Raw genomic sequence first — 16,067 nt, 5'->3', positions numbered from 1 at the left:
CTGTTTGGATGATGTGTGCATGGGTGTAAGTGAGGTCTTAAAGTCCCCCACTATTATTGTGTTACTGTCAATTCCCTCTTTTATAGCTGTTAGCAGTTTCGTATGTATTGAGGTGCTCCTATGTTGGGTGCATATATGTTTATAATTGTTATATCTTCTTCTTGGATTGATCCCTTGATCATTACGTAGTGTCCTTCCTTGTCTCTTGTAACATTCTTTATTTTAAAGTCTCTTTTACCTGATATGAGTATTGCTTTCTTTTGATTTCCATTTTCATGGACTATCTTTTCCATCCCCTCACTTTCAGTCTATATGTGTCCCTAGGTCTGAAGTGGGTCTCTTCTAGACACCACATATATGGGTCTTGTTTTTGTATCCATTCAGCAAGCCTGTGTCTTTTGGTTGGAGCATTTAATCCATTCACGTTTCAGGTAATTATCGATATGTATGTTCCTATGACCATTTTCTTAATTGTTTTGGGTTTGTTTTTGTAGGTCCTTTCTTCTCTTGTGTTTCCCACTTTGAAAAGTTCCTTTAGCATTTGTTGTAGAGCTGGTTTGGTGGTGCTGACTTCTCTTAGCTTTTGCTTGTCTGTAACGCTTTTGATTTCTTCATCGAATCTGAATGTGACCCTTGCTGGGTAGAGTAATCTTGGTTGTAGTGTCTTCCCTTTCATCACTTTAAGTATATCATGCCACTCCCTTCTGGCTTGTGGAGTTTCTGCTGAGAAATGAGCTGTTAATCTTATGGGAGTTCTTTGTCTGTTATTTGTTGTTTTTCCCTTGCTGCTTTCAATAATTTGTCTTTGTCTTTAATTTTGCCAATTTGATTACTATGTGTCTCAGCGTGTTTCTCCTTGGGTTTATCCTGTATGGGACTGTCTGTGCTGCCTGGACTTGGGTGGCTCTTTCCTTTCCAATGTTAGCGAAGTTTTCGACTCTAATCTCTTCAAATACTTTTCTTGGGTCCTTTTTCTCTCTCTTCTCCTTCTGGGACCCCCTATAATGTGAATGTTGTTACGTTAACAGCCAGAGGTCTCTTAGGCTGTCTTCATTTCTTTTCATTCTTTTTTCTTTATTCTGTTTCACAGCATTGAATTCCACCATTCTGTCTTCCAGGTCACTTATCCGTTCTTCCACCTCAGTTATTCTGCTATTGATTCCTTCTACTGTAGTTTTCATTTCAGTTATTGTATTGTTCATGTCTGTTTGTTTGTTCTTTAATTCATCCAGATCTTTGTTAAACATTTCTTGTATCTTCTCAGTCTTTGCGTCCATTCTTTTTCCAAGGTCCTGGATCATCTTCACTATCATGATTCTGAATTCTTTTTCTGGAAGGTTGCGTATCTCCACTTCATTTAGTTGTTTTTCTGGGGTTTTATCTTGTTCCTTCATCTGATACGTAGCCCTCTGCCTTTTCTTCTTGTCTGTCTTTCAGTGAATGTGGTTTTTGTTCCACAGACTGCCGGATTGTAGTTCTTCTTGCTTCTCTCCCATCTTTGGCTAATGTGACACTTACCATGTATTTTCTGCTGTATCATGTCACTGTTTGGATTCATGTTTGTTTATTATGTTATCATACTATTAGCTACCTTCTAGAGGGTTGAGATCTGGGTGTCCCCTTGAATCTTCCTCGCAACATCAATGAGTAACTGAGCCAGATTGATACTGTCCTCTAAACCAGTTATTCTCAAAGGTTAATATGCATATGAATTATCTGCTAGAATAAATGTACTGATTCAGCAGGCCAGCGATGGGGCTTGAGAGTCTGCATTTCTATTTGGCTCTCAGGAAATATGAAGGTGCAGGTGGGAGACCCATGCTTTGAGTAGCAAGACTCTAAACTTCCCTTTGACCCCTCTCTCTTCCTTCTTCCTCTTCATCACTCTTTTGGCTGGGGACCCTGTTACCTCAGATCCTCCTAACTGACCTGCCTGAAGCCTGTTCTTCCCCACCACCAGTGTATCCCTTATAAAACTATTATCTACCAGAGCCCTACCTCCATGGTGAACTTGCCCAAACAAATGTGCCATGCAAATCGTAAATGCAGAGTTGCCCTAAGACCTGACCTGTGATCTAAGGACCTGGCTAGGTATTTTGCTTGGGACATCCCCATTCTTCCTTTTCCTGCTTCTGTGGTTTCCTTCTTCTCTGCTAACCTCCTCTGATGAACTCAATATGGCTACTCTGCTTTTCCCCAAAGTACTGATATTCATTTTCTCCCAACCCAAGCCAGGAGCTCTGCACTGTGGCTCACAGATTTTCCACACTGGCTTGGGCTGCCAGCAACACCTTCAACGTGCCCTTTCTTTTTTTTTTTTTTTTTGCGGTATGTGGGCCTCTCACTGTTGTGGCCTCTCCCGCCGCGGAGCACAGGCTCCGGACACGCAGGCTCAACGGCCATGGCTCATGGGCCAAGCCACTCCGCGGCATGCGGGATCTTCCCAGACCGGGGCACGAACCCGTGTCCCCTGCATCGGCAGGCAGACTCCCAACCACTGCGCCACCAGGGAAGCCCCAACTTGCCCTTTCTTAAATCCACTGTTGCCCCGCTGTTTGGCCAAAACTGCCCGCCTTAGCCAGGCATGATGGTAACCACTTGCATGGATTGTCTCCCAGCAAGAGACAACTTTGTCTCCTTGGACATTTATTTCCAAGTGTTAAGACAAGAAGGGGTCCCCTTCTCGGGGCCTTGGAAGAGGTCCTCCTTCCTGCAACAGCACTATGTCGTGTTACAAAAGAGCATAGCTGAGGAAGCTGAAAGTTGATTAGAGGAAATCATGGTTGGGAAGGAGAAATGATGTAGTCTATCTGTGAAAACTAGCCTTGCCTTCTTTATGACTGCCCTGCAGTTGTTTGGTCTCACAGAGCTGGGGGTCATCCCAGACATGGGTTTGCATCAGTGAGTTTCAGGCCACTGCTTTGCAGGATTCCCTCGTGGGTTATGGGAAGCAGTAAGGTTTCAAGTGCCTACTTTCTGTTTTAGTTTATTTTTATTCATTCCTTTGTTATTATTATTATTATTTTTACTGTCAGCTCTATTGCTCAATAGTAAATAATGTATTGCAAAGAGAATTGTCAGTTATCAACTGGGCAGAGACCAGGGCAAAGAAAGTACCGAGAGAGATTCTGGAGAACAGTGGATGTGTGGAGGAAGCAAAGATGGGAAGTGAGATTCCTGGGTTTGGGGCCCCAGTTCTGCTCACATGTCTATATAATCTTGGAAGGGTGATCTAGCCTCTTTGGCCTGTTCCCCCAGTTCTCAGAAGGGTGCTGGGGACATATCACTGTTTAACAGGCCTTAAGCATAAGTTAGTAGGGCTGTGCGGAATACTTCTCTTCTTTAATTTAAAAAAGGACACATTCTCCCTCCCACAGTGTTCTCAGTGCCATGAAGTTTTCCTCTGCCCTGTAAGTGGGTCTTTGTGTGACCTTCCCAGGCTCAGGGAGTAGACTGAAGGGTCACTAAGACCTGAGCCAAATGCATTTTCATTCTGTATGCTTCCCCTCACTGCAAAGGCTGTCAAATTCCTTCATGGAAGAAAACAATGAATTTGGAAGGAAAATGCAATGTAACCATTTTTTACCCTAAGGAACCAGCTTTGCTTTCCAATGTGTGAATGTTTTCTAGTGTGTTCCCAGGGCCGTGAGTGTTTCAAGAAGTTTGCAGTGCACTGCTGTACTCACTCAACCTCCAAGTCTCACCCCCTCCCAACCCATTCTCCAGAGTCCCCAGGGTTTCCAGGTATAAATCAAGGGACTGCAAGAGCTCTGGCTGGAAGGAGCACAGCGTGAGGAAGTTGGTGGAAGGTGGGAGGCAAGAGTGGGAGGGGAAGAGACTTTCAGCAGAGAAAGGGACTCTTGAGACCCATTTGCAAGACAGACACTTCACTCAGCGTGATTTCTACATTTGTGCCCCTTTAATGGTCAGCAGTAGAATCAATGGAGTGCCTGCTACCTGGTTAATATTGGGGCAGTTAGGTGGCAGCAATGAGCCGGCCAGCTATGGGATCCATGGGCTGACAAAAAGACCATTGAACATTGACTTTTCCACTTTTCTTTCTCTTTCCCCAGGGCAGCCACTGAAGTTCTGGCAGCATTGCTGACATCCAGTAAGTGCCTCTTTTGAAACGTGGTTATTTCTTTCCCCTCTGAGTTCAGTGAAAGATGCTCTTCTGTCTCCATGGCTCATTTTCAACCTGGACGGCAGTAGAACCATTCCTGGATCTTTGGGGTGAGATGGAGGATATTACGGCAGTTCTAACTCGGGGCTGCAAAGAGAGAGTTAATCTCTGTCTCTGTGGAGGCGCCATTCATAATGCTGCCAAGACAACTGACTCTAACTGGAGTATGTTGTCTACTGCAGACCCGAGGAACTCTCCAGCTCCTTCTAATTGGACCAGCAGCTTTTAAGGACTGTTGGAATAAACTGCAGGTTCCAGTGGGATTGTCCTATGGAAGAAAGGTTTATGACAGTGGGTGGGAAGCATGATTCTTGCCTTTGATTCACAACTCAGCTAGTGACTATATTCTTGGGCAGATGGGGTGTTGGAATCGCTTGGAGAGTGTAGATGCTGATAACCAATTTATATTAAAAAATTGGCTCTTTCCTCAGTTACTTGAGTGATTGCAAAAGAATAGCTCTGGGAGTCTGAATAATTTGAGAATTGTTTTTGTTTGTTTGCCTTGTAGCTCTGGTCTAATTACATTGAGAGTCAATTTCATGTGTGCAATATAGTAGAAGGCACCATGCACTTGGGAGTGAAGAAGTTTCAGCTTAATGTTTTTATTTTTTTCCCCTCCTTACCTCTTCATCTATTTTAATTTGGCATCTTGGAAACCAGCTGCTTCAAATGTGATATTTGTTTCTCTATAGGGAGCCCGAGGCATGTGGGTAATAGGTGAACTTCAAGAAAACTTACAAATAAATAAATGAAAATCAAAACACCTTCTCCCCCAACCATGTATCTCTGTCAACTCTAAGTGCAGAGAAAGAGTCACATCACATAGTGCTTCCCTTTGTAGACTGAAAAAATAATTGAAGCTTGAATTCATTCGGTTTGTTGGAACTTGATACAGTACACAAGTCTATCCACAGCTGCCTGACCTGCAGGGAGAGTGAAGGTGGTTAGAGCAGGTTGGGGAATGAAGAGTGAGGGGTTAGGAAGCCCTCGAGATAGGCGGGGGGGAGAAAGTGTTACCTGCGGGTTATGGGGAGAGAACGCTTCATTCTCCATACTGAACTTGACTCAGGTTTGGCATCTGGGTTTTCATTATTTACCTGCTCACTCTGTCTGCTCACCTGATTATAACACCAGGTGTTCGAGGAAGCAAGGTGAGGAAGTTCTTGGATTGCAGGAAGTAAAGATGCTGAGAACGGCTGGGTAAGCCAGCCGGCGAGTGCTGTGCCTTAGGAAAGTAGCTTTCTCCTGGATCCTCCCTGCCCAGCTTTGGCAGTAGAGGCCTGATGTTTCATGGGGACAGAGCCCTGCTAGTGTTATCAAATGCAGGGGGTGGGGGTCCCACTGCTTGCTGCTTACAAAATCAATTACATACTCGCAAATGTTGGTAGAAAGGAAAGATGCCTTTAATCAGAATGCTGGCAATATGGGGAGATGGTAGACTCAGCCTCCCCCCAAAACCACTTCTGAAGATTCGTCCATGATACTTTTAAAGGGAAGGAGGGAAGTAATCTCAGTTAGTCATTGAGATAGGGGGTCAGAATCATCACCATCCCTCACTGTGTGCAAGCTTGTAGACTTCTGGTGATCTTCCTCTAAGAGGTTACCTTGTTCATGCAGTTTGGTCACACAGTCCGTTCGGGAGATTACTGACGGGGAAGCTAGGGAAGAGATCTGGTCATCTGTTAATTACTTATTCTTCATTTCTACTTCTTTGATCTGTGGAAAGAACCGATGAGTTAGGCAAGGTATTGTGTGATTAAAAGATTTGAAAGGTGTACTTGGGCCAGAGATTGTAGAGAATTGGGGTGTCTGATTTAAAATTAGTTAAATGGTGTAAGCGAACTTATTTACAAAAGTGATAAAGAGTCACAGATGTAGAAGACAAGCTTATGGTTACCAGCAGCGAAAGGGTTGGGGAGGGATAAATTGGGAGATTGGGACTGACATATACAAACTACTATATATAAAATAGATAACTAATAAGGACATACTGTATAGCACAGGGAACTCAGTAATCTGTAATGACCTATATGGGAAAAGAATCTAAAAAAGTGTGGATATATGTAGATGTATAACTGATTCACTTTGCTGTACACCTGAAACTAACAACATTGTAAATCAACTGTATTCCAATAAAAATACAAAAAAAAAAAGTTAGTTACAATCTAGCTTTGCTAAAGTGAGGAGAAAGTGGCTTCCTGCTGAGAGCAGTTTCCTGCAAAGAGCTGTTTACACTAGCTGAGAAAAGCTGACTTATTTTTCTACCCATACACACACCCCCCTGAAGCTCAGAGTTGAGTGTCCTGATACACCATGTGTAAAAATCTGAATGTAGTCACATGACAGTTATTAACTATTTCTGTGTAAAACATGATGCATGGGCCCAGGAGAAACCAATAGCCAGTGCAAATACCGTCTGATTCAGGCTTAGAGCCTGAAGTGGGTTTCCAACGTGCTAGTTGTGCTTAGCAAATGGAGTAGTACACTGCACTAGGGGCTCAGTTTTAGAGTTTCTAACTTCTACTCTCCCTCCAGAGCTCAGCTCAGACCTCATTCCCTCTGAAAACACTTTCCCTGGCTACCAAGACCAGGCTGGATGCCCCTCCTCTATGCTCCCATAGGCTCTCCCAACACAACATTGATTATGCTGCATTGACTTTGCTGTTGCCCATCTCTCCCAGCAGATTGCAAACTTTTGAGGGCAAGGGTCATCTTTGCTGATTGTTGTATTACTTGCATGAGCACAATAAAAAGCCTAAAATAAATATTTGTGTACTAAATGTTTAAGTGAATGAATGAGTTATAATATCTACATGTATAAAAAAAGGCAATACCGCCCCCTACTACCCTGTACTACTGAATCCAACGACCCATGCATAGAACCAATGATATTAGTTGTAATCTCTGTTTAACTATACAAATGGACTGTCAGGGAAATGATAGCCTGCCATCCTCCACATATAAACCAAGTTTTATTGTCGCATTAGAAGGATGTATAGGCTTATTTGCTAATTCTGCTGAGCTGTCCACATAGACTTTTGTCTGAGTCTCAGGTTCATCCTAACACGAGAGAGCTGGATGAGAACTTCCCTTATGGTCTTTCTACCACTAAATACTCAGCCTTCATGTCTATCAGGGTTTCTCAACCTGAACACCCTTGCATTTTGAACTGGATAATTCTTAGTTGTTGAGGCCTGTCCTGTGCATTTTGGAATGTTTAGCAGCATCCCTGGCCTTTTCTCACCAGGTGACATTGCCAGTTATAATGACTAAGATTTGTCTCTAGACACTAATAATTGTGCCCTGGGATGTGAAAATTGCCTCCTTCTGAGAATCACTGTTGCATATTTGATCACACATTAGCTGAAGCTCATTCAGGGTTTCAGATGATCCCTCCCAAATACTTTTATTGGTATTTCATAGAAATGCTCTTCTTGCATAATTGATCTTAAATTCCCCAGCACTGGTGTCATTCCTGTGGGTTCACATGAAGTAAGAATACGATGGCAGAAAGTCTTTATGAACATGCCGAAGTTACTTGGGAGGGAGGAGGTTCTAGAGATCTAGAGGATCTTAGAACAAGGACAGCAGAAATTTCCATTGCAGGGCTTCCCTGGTGGCACAGTGGTTGAGAGTCCGCCTGCCAATAATGCAGGGGACACGGGTTCGTGCCTCGGTCCGGGAGGATCCCACATGCCGCGGAGCGGCTGGGCCTGTGAGCCATGGCCGCTAAGCCTGCGCGTCCAGAGCCTGTGCTCCTCAACAGGAGAGGCCTGCGAACCGCAAAAAAAAAAGAAAAAAGAAAAAAAAAGAAAGTTCCATTGCAAGTGCCAACTCCCATGTGTGGGTAGGATTCTGATATCATATTTGAGCTCAGCAGGCAAGAGGGCTGTTTTTTCTTTTTTAAGTTTATTTTTTATTGAAGTATAGTTGATGTACAGTATTATACAAATCACAGGTATACAATATAGTGATTCACAATTTTTAAAGGTTATACTCCATTTATAGTTATTATGAAATATTGGCTATATTCCCTGTGTTGTACAATATATCTTTGTAGATTATTTTATACCTAAAAGTTTGTACCTCTTAATCTCATACCCCTATACTGCCCCTCCCCACTTCCCTCTCCCTACTGGTAACCACTAATTTGTTCTCTATATCTGTGAGTCTGCTTCTTTGTTTTTATATTCACTAGTTTGTTATACATATTTTTTAGATTCCACATATAAGTGATAGGATACAGTACTTGTCTTTCTCTGTCTGACTTATTCATTTAGCATGATGCCCTCCAAGTCCATACAAGTTGCTGCAAATGGCAAATTTTCATTCTTTTTTATGGCTGCATAGTATTCCATTGTATATGTGTATACCACATCTTCTTTATCCATTCATCTGTTGATGGACACTTAGGTTGCTTCCATATCTTGGCAATCATAAATAATGCTGCTATGAACATTGGGATGCATGTATCTTTTTGAATTAGTGTTTTGTTTTCTTTTTGGATATACACCAGGAGTGGAATGGCTGGGTCATATGGTAGTTGTATTTTTAGCTTTTTGAGAAACCTCCATAGTGTTTTCCACAGTGGCTGCACCAGTTCCCACAAACAATGTAGGAAGGTTCAAGAGTGCTGTGTTTAAATAGCAAAGTCTTCCATGGATTTGGGGAGGAGCAGTTGCCATCTTTGTTCTACCAGCCTAACCAAAGTATTGTGTGGCATGTAAGGTCTGGGTATGGATGGTACCACTGCACTTAGGCTGGGGTTGCTGTGGGGGGGATGAGTGTCATGGAATTCTCTAGTTGCTTCAAATGCCTTCATGCATAAGTAAGACTTGACATTGAATGTCTGTCAATTTACATCCCAGATGAGTTTGTGTCCACTGAACCTAAATGCAGGAAGTCAGTTTCTGTCTAAAATTCAAACCCTCACCATCTGGCACTGATATCTGGGAATATTTATGTGAACCTTTATCTCCTGAAAGCAAACTCTTTTTAGCTGGTGATGATTTTGGCCTTGATACTTAGCAGTATAAAAGTGGGCCATTTTAGTATATCTCTATAATTGCATTACAAAAGGAGAACATTCCCCAGTTAAAATAGAGCCAGAAGGACATATCTACTACCCTGGGGGCAGTAAACATGGGTGGGCTTGTGAATCTTAGGTCAACAAGGCCCTATGACGTAGTGGGTGGTGGGAGGCAACCCTCACCAGTAACGGGGAGAGCAGGGCTGAGGGATCTGGGAGCCTTGGAGCTGCCCACCATAACAGAAAGAAAGGGAAAGAGCACCAGGTTGCATTAGAACAATTTTGTTATTTTGTCTCAGCCCTTTCTTCCATCAAGTAGCTATTGCATGAGAAGCCAATGTAGGAAAGGTAGATGGCGGACAGAGAGAAACGAACCAAAAGACAGCTCTCATCTCTTTCCTTTTCCGAGGAACAACATGCAAAATAAAGCCTTGGAAGTCCTAGGCCTCTTTTCCAATTATTTCCGAAATTTAGGATCCTAAAAATTAAAGTCATTGCTCATTCAAGGGTCCTTTTTGTATGTATGTGGGCTAGAACGGTCTAATCCAGATTCCATACTTTTATTGTATCAGTTCCCCCTCTCTACCTACGCATGTGCAAACACTAAATTTTCCTGTATTGAAAGCTTTGCCCTTTTATGCTTTACCCTGCACAAAAACATTTAGCTTTTTATTACCAAAACTTAATAAGGCTTTGAGTAATAAATAATGCTTCCATTGCAGGCAGTTTTTTCTCTAATTAATAAAAATAAGACATGGTCCTTTGCCCCTGTCCCCTTTTAAAAGAAAATTAATTTCTTTATTGAAGTATAGTTGATTTACAATGTGTTAATTTCTGGTGTACAGCAAAGTGACTCAGTTATACACATATATACATTCTTTTATTTATTCCTTTCCATTATCGTTTATCCCAGGATATTGAATATAGTTCCCTGTGTAATTCAGTAGGACCTTACTGTTTATCCATCCTATATGTAATAATCTGCATCTACTAACCCCAAACTCCCAGTCCATCCCTCCCCCAATGCCCCCTCCTCCTTGGTAACCACAAGTCTGTTCTCTATATCTGTGAGCCTGTTTTTGTTTCATATTTCATTTTATTTTATTTTTAAACCAAGTTATGTCTAGTTTATTTATTTTTAAAATTTTTATTGGACTATCGTTGATGTACAATGTTGTGTTAGTTTCTGCCGTACAGCAAAGTGAATCAGTTACATGTACACATATATCCATTCTCTTTTAGATTCTTTTCCCATATAGGTCATTACAGAGTATCGAGTCGAGTTCCCTGTGCTATACAACGTTTGTGTCATATTTTAGGTTCCACATATAAGTGATCTCATATGGTATCTGTCTTTCTCTTTCTGACTCATTTCACTTAGTATGATAATCTCTAGGTCCATCCATGTGCCCTTGTCCCTTTTTCTATCTGCATCCACTCTGCCTTTCTGTCTTTTATCTGTGTCTCTACCTGGACTTCTGTGTCTCTTTTTCCTTTTTTTTCCCTCATCTTCTTCTCCTTTCTCATTGGCCTCTCCACCTCTCCCTTTTTCTTTCTGCTCCCTAACACCCTTTTGTGAGCATTAGGTATAAATGCAGTTTGGAGAAGTGGTGGGCTGGCAGTGGTGCTTGGAATGAGCGTGCACCGTGGGATTCTGCCTGATGTGTACTGGCTCCAGGGATGAATCTTCACATAACGCCTTGGTAGTAACCTTGCTGCCCAGCTTTAAAGGTCACATTCTCGCAACAAGGAAAGACCTGAAGCACTTTCTGGTTCAGGCCCTACATCTTAGTAAGAGGATGATGGGTCTACTTCAGACCACTCTCCAACTTCAGCATTAGCATTCAGAGGAGCCTGGGAGTTTGCATAAGTTGGGGCAATGGGGAGGGTGCAGGGAATGGGAAAGTGAGTTAGTAAAGGGAGGGAGGGAGAGATGCAAGGGAGCTCGTGGGAAGTTTGGCAGGAAGAGGAGGTTCTCTGGTGTCTTCCTCGGTGAGCTCTGCCCGGCTGGCTCACGGGGTCAGCGCAGCCTGTTGCTGGCGGGGGTATAGGAAGGAGGGGACTTCTGGCGCCTAGAGTCCTGATCATGGCCAGACACCTCAAGCTCTCAACGGTCCTCTACTATGGCCTGGCAAGCAGCAGTGTAGGGACTGGAGGACTTGGTGGCCAGATAGTTGCTCTACAGCAAAATGTCAGAGAAGGGGCCATGTTTGAAAAGCCCCAACTGAGGCTTTTGTAGGAATTCTAGGAGCTCTGAGGAGTTCTGAGAATGGCATCAGTGTTTTAGGATGGTTGGCAGTGTGATTCCTTTGAACTTCTGACCTACACCAGTAGCCGTAGGGTGGCACAGACTTCACAGGGCTCACATGTACAATCTGTGTTCCCACGGGGCCTGGAATCTGTCCTCCTGGCTTCCCAGGCTGCCTGGACAAGCCTGGTGCCCCAGGGTTCTGCCCACGGAGTGTTTCCCCTTCAGTTTCCAGAGGAGGGCCATGGAGTCAGACCATCAGAGCTGGAAAAGACCTTCAAGGTTGTTTAGTGCAGTGGTGTTCAAACATTTTTTTCTTTGAGTAGAGAACTCAGAGCCCTGTCTGTCCATTTCCCAATGATTCTCCCCTAAGGTGGCCTCTGAGACACGTTCACAAAAATATAGGGCTCCCTGAGAACCCAGAAAACTACTAATCTTTCTAAAAATTGAAATATATTTGACACTGAACATTGTGTACATGTAACACATTTACGTTCTAGATTTACGTTCTAGATTTGCTACATCTGTATCGCTATATTGCTGTTATAGCAATAATTTGCACCTCTGTCACATCACATAATTAGCATTTCTTTTTAGTGGTTGGAATAATTAAGATCTAGTCTCTTAGTGAGTTTGATGACTACAATACAAATTGTTGTCTAGATCCCAGAAAACGGTTGGTCTTATCCACCCCTCTCCGCATTTTCACACAGGGAAACTGAGCACCAGAGAGAGGGAGTGACCCACCCAGATCTCTGAGACTTAGAAGGTTTCTTGTCCAGCTAACACTGGTTCTTTCTTTTGTCTCAGCACAAATGTCTCTGTCAAGGGTATTGACAACCCCCCATCCCTGCCCAGGGTTAGGTTTCCAATTAAACCTTTTCACTATATTTATACTAACTATAATTAAGAAGTAACTATACTGTAATCAGTGAGTCCTATATTTTTGCATATGTGTTTGTGTGTATGCATTTTTGTGTACGTATGCACGTATTTTCCCTGCAGGGTCTACCTCCATGGGCACTGGGGTCCCTGTCATAGCCCGCACACCTCACATTGAGCTGTACCCAGAGAACCTCTTAACACACTAATGTTAACTAAAGAAGGATTCCAGTTTCGTGACTTAAGCCTCATACATTTGCTTCCAATACGCCTTAATGAAGAGGCCAGCCCAATTCCTGTCCCCAGAAAGAATCAAACTGTGGTGTGATTATAGACCCAACGTCCTTTCTGCCATCATAACTTCTGGAGAAGCAGGCCCTATATTTCTGTGATGATCCAGAAATCTGCTTCAAGTAATATTGCTAGAATTTTGCATTTGTCACACTGGGATGGACTGCTGTGATCGACTTTGTATGAATGCAGACTAGCAAGCTACATCCGTCACACGGTGGGATTGAAATGACAACGCACACGTGTACCATTTATCGACTGCTTAGCGTGTCAACCACTGTATATACCACTGCATGTACATGCCTAGTAAGGGGGTATCATCATCACCATTTCACAGGTGTAGGAACTGAGGCCTGGAGAGGTTGGGCTACAGAGCTTACCTGCTGTAGACCCTGGGACCTGAGCTCTGTGCACACCAAGGAGAGATGAACAAGGGTAGGTTTATTTAGCCCAAAGAAGATCAAAATCTGAAAGGAAGCTAAATAAATACTTTCTAAGTATTAGAAGGATTTGTGTGCGTTTGTGTGTGGTGGGAGCATCTGTCATTTAGTTTAGGAAAGAGCATCACACGGTCCATCCCATACAAGCATCTGAAGGGGACCCAGTGAGAGGTGCCAACACACCAACATGGCTGTGCAAAGGGCCAGAGTCTCTGCTGTGAGGCTGAGCATCAGGCGAGGCTGATGAATGACGGGGTGAGTGAGAGGAGAAGGGAACAGGGCCGGGAAGGATTACAGCTGCTAGTTCCCTTTCCCTGCTGGCTTTGTCAGGCCCCCGAGTTGGGGGTGGGTGCTGATCGTCCCTGGCCACAGACCGCAGCTCATGTACTTCCTCTTCCTGCCATGTGGCGGTGCTGTTCTCCTAGTTATCTTGGCCGCGCTAGTCCAATATTTGTTTTCGGTGAGTAATTTGTTTATCAGGAGGTTATTTTAATCTAATTCTGGCCATATTTGCTATTCCACACTATCTGTGCTTCCCAGCGTTAGCAGCTTGCATGTCTTGAAGGAAATTAGCTGAAGATGGTCCCGGAGGCATTCGCTCAGCCATTATTTAAGGGAGCTGGGAGGAGGCAGGGTGAGCGGAGCCCAAGCCCGGTGTTGGAAAAGTTGCTGGAGTTTGTTGCACTCCCAGTGAGGTTAGCGGGGTTGAGAGGGACTTACCGAGGGTAGGGAGCATCTCGCATCTCGCGCAGCTTTTTTGAGGGCTGCCTCTGGTAGAGAGCAGAGAATCCTGCAGTTACTTTTCCCCATCTCCCCTGAACCCTTGTGATAACCTGTTACCTTCTTCACCTTTGCTGCCAAGGCCAAAGGCACGACTTAAGTAAGATGCCCATCTGCCTTCCCATGGTTCCCAGGCATCCCACATCCCATTTGATAATATGTTTCATGAACTGTTCTCTGCGATCCCTCAAGGAAGAGGGCAGGAAGGTGGGGAGTGATAAGAGAATTATTGTTTATGAGAGTACCTTCAGGGAATAATGATCAAAACTATGAATTACAGAGCAGTGGCACTTGCCAGACACGTTATATTCCCATTTTACATACAAGGAAGTTGTAGTTAGGAGAGGTTAATCATTTTTTCCCCAAGATCCCATGAATGGTAAGTGGAGAGCTGAAATTCAAACTCCGTTGTGACTGTCTTCAAAGCAGAAAATCTTCCTATTTCAAGGATGAGTCTCACCTTCCACATGGAGTCAGGAAACCTGGACTTGGCTAATGGGCATGGGACCTGAAATTAGTTCTTTGTCATTGTACTTGATTTCAGTTTGGTTTTCCAAAAATGGGAGGGCTGTACAAGTTGAGTGGTTTGAGGGTGCTTTAGTAGAAGAAACTTTTTTTTTTTTAAAGAAATCCTCTGAGGAGATGACACATCTAAAGCAGATAAAACGGGAGCAGAAGTGGGAGATCCCAGTGAATCACAGCCTGGCCTTTCCCTTTTCACCTCTTCTTTCCCTGGCTCGTGATTGATGCTGAGAAACTTCCATGGAAGTTCCTCAGGGCTCGAAAGAATCAAGTTTGAAAACCTCTGAAATAAATATTCTCATGGGACACTTTCAGAGCTCTGTAAATTGTCAGAGATTATAATTTAAAGACGGGCTGATGCATCCTTTAGGAGGTTTGGAACACGTGCTCGTTTTTACTGTGTGGTGGTCCTAAGGAAGAGCTAGTCAAGTTTGACTCAGAGAGAGATGTAAAATTGTTATCTTCATCCTTGAGCCTTAGTCAAGTAACTTTTGAGTCTCTTGGGATTAAGACGCCGAATTAAACAATTAAACTGGACCTAATTAAATGAGAAGGGTCAGCTTCCGGTGGAAATGACAATGGTTGTTAGTATAGGCAAGATGGTGCACTACCTTCCCAAGATGGCCAGGATGTTCCCAGGCACCCACACGGGGTCTAACAGAACTGTGGATGGCGGTGGTGTGTTTTCCTTGCCTGACATAAACTGTTGTCTGCAAAAAACCTTGTTGTAATAAGGTTGCAGCCAATCCTGGTTCTCACAACTAAGCAGGCTGCTGTGTTTCAACCAGACTATCCTGTTTTCTGGCCCTAAAGACCTGGTTCTATCTCTAGGGCTTTCCCTCTGGCCTGATTATCTGTCTGCCTGTAGGTTTGGGCCATGATGTTGCTTTGACAACAGTGTGAATGTGTTCAAGGAAGCTCAGGCTCGTGTGTGAAGGTCGTGTGTGTTTGCTAAAAGCTCAAACCTCTTACTCTAGAAGGTTGATCCACACACACTTACGTACTTTGTTTTCATTCTGGGGAATCAGGGGTTAACATCCAGGCTTGCTGAGCTCTAAATGTTCTGGATTTCAGAATTTGTGTCACCCTGGCATAATGAGTGACTGGCTATGGATTGACAAAGATAAGGTATCACAAAGATTGAAAGAGATAGACAAAAAGATAAACATCTCAGAGCTCTGAAAGTGCACAGTAGCTTCCTCATCCTATTCAGGATTGACTGTACAGTTATTTGTTTATGTCAGGATGTAAGTCAGATGCTTCCAACGGACTTCTAATAAGAGCAGTTTGCAGAGCACTTTTTCATATATTATCTCATTTAATGCTCACCGTAGTCCTGCAAGACAGGTAAATATTTAACTCTTCTAGAGCAGCAGTTCTCAGCGTGAGCGATTTTGTCCCAAGGGAACATTTAACAAGGTCTGGAGACATTTTTCATTGCTACATCTGCAGGGGGTGTGGGCGCTCCTGGCATCATGTGGGTAGAGGGCAGGATGCTGCTAAATATCCTACAATGCACAGGGCAGCTGCCCCCGACCCTACGACATAATATTCGGCCTCAGATGTCCATAGTTCCAGGCTGGGAAACTGTTCTATACAAAACATTGAGGTTCAGAGAGGTTGGCTGACTTGCCCAAGATTGCATGATGTGTACTTGGCACAGTGGGACTGAAATCCCACTTCATTTCACTA

General features: G+C 43.6%; 1 protein-coding gene across 1 annotated transcript in view; it reads left to right on the top strand.

Annotated features, from left to right (window-relative positions):
* The first annotated feature begins 4,078 nt into the window (after positions 1-4,078).
* Positions 4,079-16,067, top strand: part of LOC132488543 (A-kinase anchor protein 13-like) — a 139,171-nt gene continuing 127,182 nt past the window's right edge. The window contains 1 exon segment of the mRNA XM_060096842.1: positions 4,079-4,111. The gene's annotated coding sequence lies outside the window, so the exon portion shown is untranslated.

This window comes from Mesoplodon densirostris, chromosome 4, assembly GCF_025265405.1.
Source record: "Mesoplodon densirostris isolate mMesDen1 chromosome 4, mMesDen1 primary haplotype, whole genome shotgun sequence".
NCBI lineage: Eukaryota > Metazoa > Chordata > Mammalia > Artiodactyla > Ziphiidae > Mesoplodon > Mesoplodon densirostris.
Note: the sequence above shows the minus strand (reverse complement) of the source record. Positions and strands in the feature narration are given on the sequence as shown.